The sequence below is a fragment of the Thalassophryne amazonica genome, chromosome 15 (genome assembly GCF_902500255.1).
Source record: "Thalassophryne amazonica chromosome 15, fThaAma1.1, whole genome shotgun sequence".
NCBI classification, from domain to species: domain Eukaryota; kingdom Metazoa; phylum Chordata; class Actinopteri; order Batrachoidiformes; family Batrachoididae; genus Thalassophryne; species Thalassophryne amazonica.
Window position 1 is genome coordinate 60,016,475 of NC_047117.1, and position 6,731 is coordinate 60,023,205.

Below are 6,731 nucleotides of genomic sequence, written 5' to 3' on the forward strand. Positions count from 1 at the left end.
CAGGCGAATGACGTAACCGACAGGCGTGAAAAAACTCTTGCATGCCCACGAGGGTTCAAGCATGTCTGATGTAATCACACGTGATTCAAATCCATATGGTTTTTGAAAAAAAATAATAAGGTCGGATACTTTTCTAATAAACCTCGTATATATAAACACCCTCAGCCGTATAGAGCAGTCTTCTTAATAATTACTTAATTGGTATCTCAGTGCTAAGTGTAATATATATATATATATATATATATATATATATATACACACACACACACACACACACAGGTGGGGCCAAAAGTTTACATACCCTGGCAAAAGTTTTGTTTTTTGGCCATTTTTCAGAGAATATGAACGATAACACAAAAACTTTTTCGCTCATGGTTCGTGGTTGGGTGAAGCCATTTATTGGCAAACAACAGTGTTTACTCTTTTCAAATCATGACAACACAAACTACCCAAATGAACCTGATCAAAAGTTTACATACCCCTGTTCTTAATACCGTGTACTGCCTGTCTTTTGTGGTAGTTGTGGACGAGGCTCTGAGGGTAAAGCTGCCACTGAATGTTTTGGACTTTATTTACATCAATTATGAAGAAATACAAACAATATGGCACTCTATGTTAAATCTGCATGGACAGTTCTGAAAAACTGAGTGACTGTGCAAGAAGAGTGAGGAAAGCCACCAAGTCACCCACACAACCCAGAAGAAGTTATAGGCTTACGTGGCTGTGATTGAAGAAATTATGCACAGTGCAAGCTTTGCATTTTGTATCACCAGTTATCCATCTTCATGATGAAGTGGTATAGAGGAGGATTTTCTTAAAAAGAAGACCTGAAATTTTAGCTACAAATTGCCAGAAGATACATCTGAGATGCAAGCCTGGATTTGATCTGTTTTGGTGAAAGAAAATCCTTCTGTGCTCTACTCCACTATGAAGCTAAGAGTAGTGATGCAAAATGCAAAGCTTGCACTGTGCACAATTTCTCCAATCACAGCCACCTAAGCCTATAACTTCTCCTGAGTTGCCTGGGTATCTTGGTGGCTTTTCGAAGTGTTTTTCAGTAGCTTTTGCATAATATATGATAGACATGTTAGATTTACACAGAAATGAAGCTGTTTTGGAGCGGATTCTGCCATGTTGGATTTGCAGCCAAAGAGAGACCAGACGTCACGGTGCCTCTCTACTGTGACTGGCTGTCACCCCCCCCCCCCAAAAAAAAACTGACTTGCAAGATTAATAGTTTTTCAAACCTGTAATCTGGGTCAGGAAACAGTTCAGGATGGTCCCGTCTATACTTCTTTGATTCTGCTCGGACAGGACATCTTCAGATTATGGCACACTTGTAGAAATGATGGTAGTACTGTCCATTGATGTGATATTTATTGCAGCCGCCATGACAACTCTGTAAATTTGTGGCACCTCTCTGGCAAGGCTGTCTTTGATGGTTCCTGACTTGTCCTGACTGCCAAAGATAAACAGGAGCTGTAGCGTTCAAGCAGCCCCTGACAATGATTGTTACTGTATCCTTCCCTTGTTCCATTCCAGGGGTGTATGCAGTTAAGGTATTGATTAGGGCATTCCTCTGGTGCCTGGTTCCCTTGTCCTCGCCATCAAGTCTGTCATTAGCACTCTTGAGCTGCAAGTTAAAAATTTCCTTTGTTAGTCACAAGCAATTATATATATTTTCCTGTTCAGATACTGTATAATTTGAGCGGCATGGTCATAACTGGTATTCAACTCAACACCTTATTGGACAGGCCCTATATTTTTAACAAGCTGTTTATATTGCTTCCAGAATTTTCTCAATTTAGTTATCAATTAGGTATACCACACAGGTGAAAGCAGATCAGACAAAAATGATTAATCCTCTGTACCCACTGCTATTTGTGTCAAGGGCCTTCCACACCGCATGCTTTGCAAGCATCAGAGGCACCACAAATCGGTCTAAAAAGCATTATTTTCAATGAAACACGTTGCTTTTTAGAGGTGTCTGAAGCGTCGCATCAAAAGCCGAGCTAAACCAACGCTTCTGCCGGGAGTGTGCACATTCCTGCTTGTCAACAGGCTGACGTGGTCAAAGTTCAACCCAATCCAACTTTTGCCGCTCTGAACTGTGACAAAACTTCACACTGTCCAATAGAAACAATGTGTCGGGTCCAAACATGGAAGACTAGTGGCAGAAACCACTGATCTCTACAAAACAGAAAGGTGTCACAGGACTGCTAATTTATACAGTGCAGTTTTCTGAAGAAAAAACCTTGCAAATGTTTTTTTAAACCTCAAAATTAATTTGATTGCTGTATTAAAGCTTTTTCGTGGTTCATCGATGCACATACAACATGGCGATCACTCAGCTTTCCTCTGGAGAAAAAAAAAAAAATCTGAGCGAAAGTCTCGGCCTCCTTGCCGCATGCAACACGTCGGGGGTGTGGGAGGCGTTGACGTGACGTGTTGCCTGATGCGTATAAAGCATGCAATGTGAAAGGACTTTTAGTTATCATATTTCCATAAATGCAGCATGTTTCATAATATACTGTGTAAAAAATGAAACTGCAAATATTTAAAGTGATGAGGATCTAACAAACAGAAAACACATTAACTCACTTCTTCGAGTGACTTTACTGGTAGGCCCGTTACTTCCAGGCACTGCTTGTAATTGGTTCAAGCCCACACTTCTGGTTTAGCTGGCCATTCTTCGGATAATCGTCTCAGCAGGGTCCACATTGTTCTCTCTCCTGGTATGTCTGGGAACCGACACTTTCAGGGACGATGAAAGGATGCAATGCATCAACTCTGTCATTCAGCTGTTTGATACTGTGAATTTTGTAATTCTGCTTCTCCTGGAACACAAAATGTATATATATCCATATGTTAAAACCTTAATAAAGTTCTCACTTTACTTTAAATCCTATGCTTCACAAATGATTAAACCGATGTTGTTGACCTTTCATAATGAGCATGGACAAATCTGTGATGGAACTGAGTGATGAAAGTAAGTAGGTAAGTAAGTCCCTTCGGCTGCTCCCTTGTTTGCACTCGGGGTCACCACAGCAAATCTGAGGTGGATCTGCATGTTGAATTGGCATAGGTTTTATGCCGGATGCCCTTCCTGACGCAACTCCACAGTACATGGAGAAATGTGGCAGGGGTGGGATTTGAACACGGAACCTTCTGCACTGAAACCAAGCACATTAACCACTTGGCCACCACCCCTGTCTCTAACTGAGTGATGAAAGTGGACCATGGGAAAAACAAAAAAAACAAAAACAAAAAAACTTGAAAGATCTTGGCAAGGCCGTGCCGGGGTCTGGTGGTTGTCCCCCAGAAAAATGTGAAATCTCAAATGCATTCTGGTTAGGGCTGTAGTTATCGATTATTTTAGTAGTCAAGTATTCTATCGATTATTCTGGTAATTAATCAATAAAAAGTACTTTTGCATTTTAAACAACATCAATAGTCCAGGGCTGTCCATAAGCAATGGCACAATGTCACTGCGCCAAAGTGTTGGCAATTTGCTGAAATGGCGATGGGATGTGCCTTCTATTTTGTTTTCTCCAATTTGTAAAAATTAACCATATTTAAGGTTTTTTTTTTTTTTTTTTTTTTAATAAAGGTTGATGGACTGGTCCCTGCGTGATTTTTTTTTATTTTTTATCCCTCTCTCTTCAGCAGATGCATTTCAGCTGGAGGTTGAACATGCAGCATCGCAATCATTTTTTAAAAATTATTATTATTTTATTTAAGTTACCGTGTTTGTGAAGTACCTACGCAAAAATTAAAAAGTCACACAGTGTGAGTCTGAGGGAAACACAGAAGAAAGAGTGGACTTCTGCTGTTTGCGGGGACAGAGCTGTGACTTGCCCGGTCTGAGAGCTCCTCACACTGGGCAGAGAGACAGCAGCCAGCCACCAGGTCAACAGTCCCTCCCCACGTAGAGCAGACCGTGTGTTTTTTAAAAATAGACAAACACACTGCTTTGCTTTAAATGCACAGTAAGTCTATTTCAGATGATCAGCGTGAACCATCTTTCTCTTAAAAGGCTTTATTTTACTCTCACGTTGGAAAGCGGTAGCTATTGTTGCTAATTTGATTAGCTGTTATGCTCGCCTTTTTATTTTTCTTCTGCGGACGTTGCAGCGCCACACACAGGCCTAGCATATGTACTACAATGTTAAACGAAGCTTCGAGGCACAGAATTTGCCTCAAACATTTTTTGTAATCGAATTATTTGAGTTACTCGACTCATCGTTTCAGCCCTAATTCTGGTGCTTTCTCAGGTCTATTTACCGACCAAAAGAATCTCCCCAAAAAATAAATAAATAAATAAAATAATTTTTGTTTGGACAGATCACTTTTTCCAACCCCAGATAAGGTGGTAAACCTCAGTAGTATAGTATAGAAGTCCTTCTGTTTCAAGTGTATGGTACCATAGACAGTATGCACACACTATGCAAATGAAACATTATGCAAGGGACATAGAAATTGAGTTTTTATAAAAAGGAATTCTGTAACTTTATATCAGCAATAAATAAACATGTTTATTAAGTGACAGGGCCTGTAAATTATTTCTTTAAATAAGGAAAGTTAGTATATACACAACTTCATTACTGGCATTTTACTGTATTTTCAAATTATATCCCAAATAGAACAGAATATTTCTTGTCAGAAATTTTGAATATTTTGCTTGCTGAATGTGAATTTTTAGAATCTACTGGCACAAGATACAATCTTATTTAACCATTATAGTACAAACCTCTGGATAAGGATCAGGCTGATGTGAATCAACTGCAGGCACACACTCAACCGACTGGTCAGATGGAGGATTCAGTGATTTAACAACTCTTAAGGCAGCCGGCATGGTTGCTGTTGGGGAGACAAATAATCCGAAAATATTATCATAAACTTAACTTCATAAAGTCTCTTTCTGGGCACTGACATTACTTAAACTTTAATTGCATCAACACCTAAGAAAAGAGTATATATTTTAGTCATGGTCATAAAAAGTTATGTATAATTTTAAATTTAGCATTTATTTAACCAAATTAGTCCCTTTGAGATCGAGACCTCTTTTATAAGTGACCTGGACAATTATAAAGTTTCAAATTCACCCAACCTGCATGTCCTTGGAAGTGAGATGCCCACACACCTTAATGACACCTTTAGGCTTCTGGCTTAACATCAGAATAAATTAAAACATGGACAAAATATGAATTAGGCCTGTGCCTCTCTGTGGCTAACGTTAGCTCCGTGCTAGTCAAAAATGTGTTGGTTTGGTTCCCATTAGTCAATGTCTGGCATAATCAAGCTTCAAGCAAGTTCTGTCTTTTCTGGCTAAAATGGGTTTGTGCTCACATCAGGTTTCATTACCTTAAAGTCTTTTGATAGTCACAGCGTCGTGATGACCGTAGGAAGGCAATGGCATTTGAAGCTAGCTGCTAACTTGTGGTAGCTTTGTGTTGGTTTTCTGTGATCCAGTCGATGATCTTCCAGCGTTAGTCTCCTCTTCTGCTCTCAGTGGTCTCTTAATCATAGTATAGAGACTGAACAGACAAATTAATGTCCTGAACATAAACTTTTATTTGCCAAAACAGAACGGAGAGCATGCAGCGGTGTTAGTTAGCTAAGTCCTCTTCTTCTTCTTCTTTGTTAAACAGCGGGCTTTAACCCAACTCGGTGCACTACTGCCACCAACTGGTTGGTGGAGAGCACTGCAAGCTTTTTTTTTTTTTGTCTATGAGCTGTTTTATTTAAATGTCAATGTTTCCTGCTCATGCATGTTGAAAACATCATTTTGTAAATCAATTTTTAATAACTTTAATGTATTTTCCTTATTTCCAAAAATGCTAAAGATATGCTTTTAGAAAATTTGGCAAAATGTATGTAACTCAGTTCTGTGGGACTTCTGGATAATAAGCTGCCATTGCAATCTGTTTCCATAAAAAACATATTTTTGGTAGCTGACAATCACAGTCTGTAGTGACGTAAATTATTTTGCAAAAATTAATATACCAATTAACAGAGTGCATGCCCCAAGACATGTTTCTGAGTTAGCTCTGTCAGTTTATAACAGTAATCTTGAAATTCTATATTCAGTAAGCCTGAATAAATCATAAATCGACAAATTATTGGTTACCATGGTAGCCAGAGTGTTTAAATAATTTCCTATTGTTCATTCTACCTATGATTGCACACATAATTTAAATGTAGTCCAACATTAACTTTCTGTAGGCATTAAACGATATTTAATGTTTTCCTGTAATATGAAATTTTACAAAATTTTAGAATATATATACTTTTATTTAGAGGCAAGCTTTACACATACAACGTGAACATTATGTGAATGTTCGCAAACACACTGAACATTAAGCATACATTCTATAAACATTTGATTGATTTTTGCAAATGTTTGCTTACATGTTTGTCTAATGTTTGCTTCCATGCAAACATTAGACAAACATCACAAACATTACATGAATGTTTGCAAACTTGCTGAACAGTAAACGAACATTCTATGAACATTTGTTTGACGTTTGCAAATGTTCGCTTCCAGGTGGGCTGCTCACAGGCGAATGACGCAACCGACAGGCATGAAAAAACTCACGCATGCGCACGAGGGTTCAAGCTTGTCTGACGCAATCACACGTGATTCAAATCCATATGTTTTTTTTTTTAAATAATAAGGTCGGATACTTTTCTAATAGACCTCGTACATACAGAGCAAGACATTTATGATT

At 38.5% G+C, this 6,731-nt stretch overlaps 1 long non-coding RNA gene across 1 annotated transcript; it reads right to left on the reverse strand.

Annotated features, from left to right (window-relative positions):
• Positions 1-1,589: 1,589 nt before the first annotated feature.
• Positions 1,590-4,788, reverse strand: LOC117526503. Its single transcript, XR_004565311.1, has 3 exons — positions 4,751-4,788; positions 2,602-2,837; positions 1,590-1,633 (listed from the first exon to the last, which is right to left on the reverse strand). It is a non-coding gene; the product is annotated as an uncharacterized LOC117526503 (long non-coding RNA).
• Positions 4,789-6,731: the final 1,943 nt, after the last annotated feature.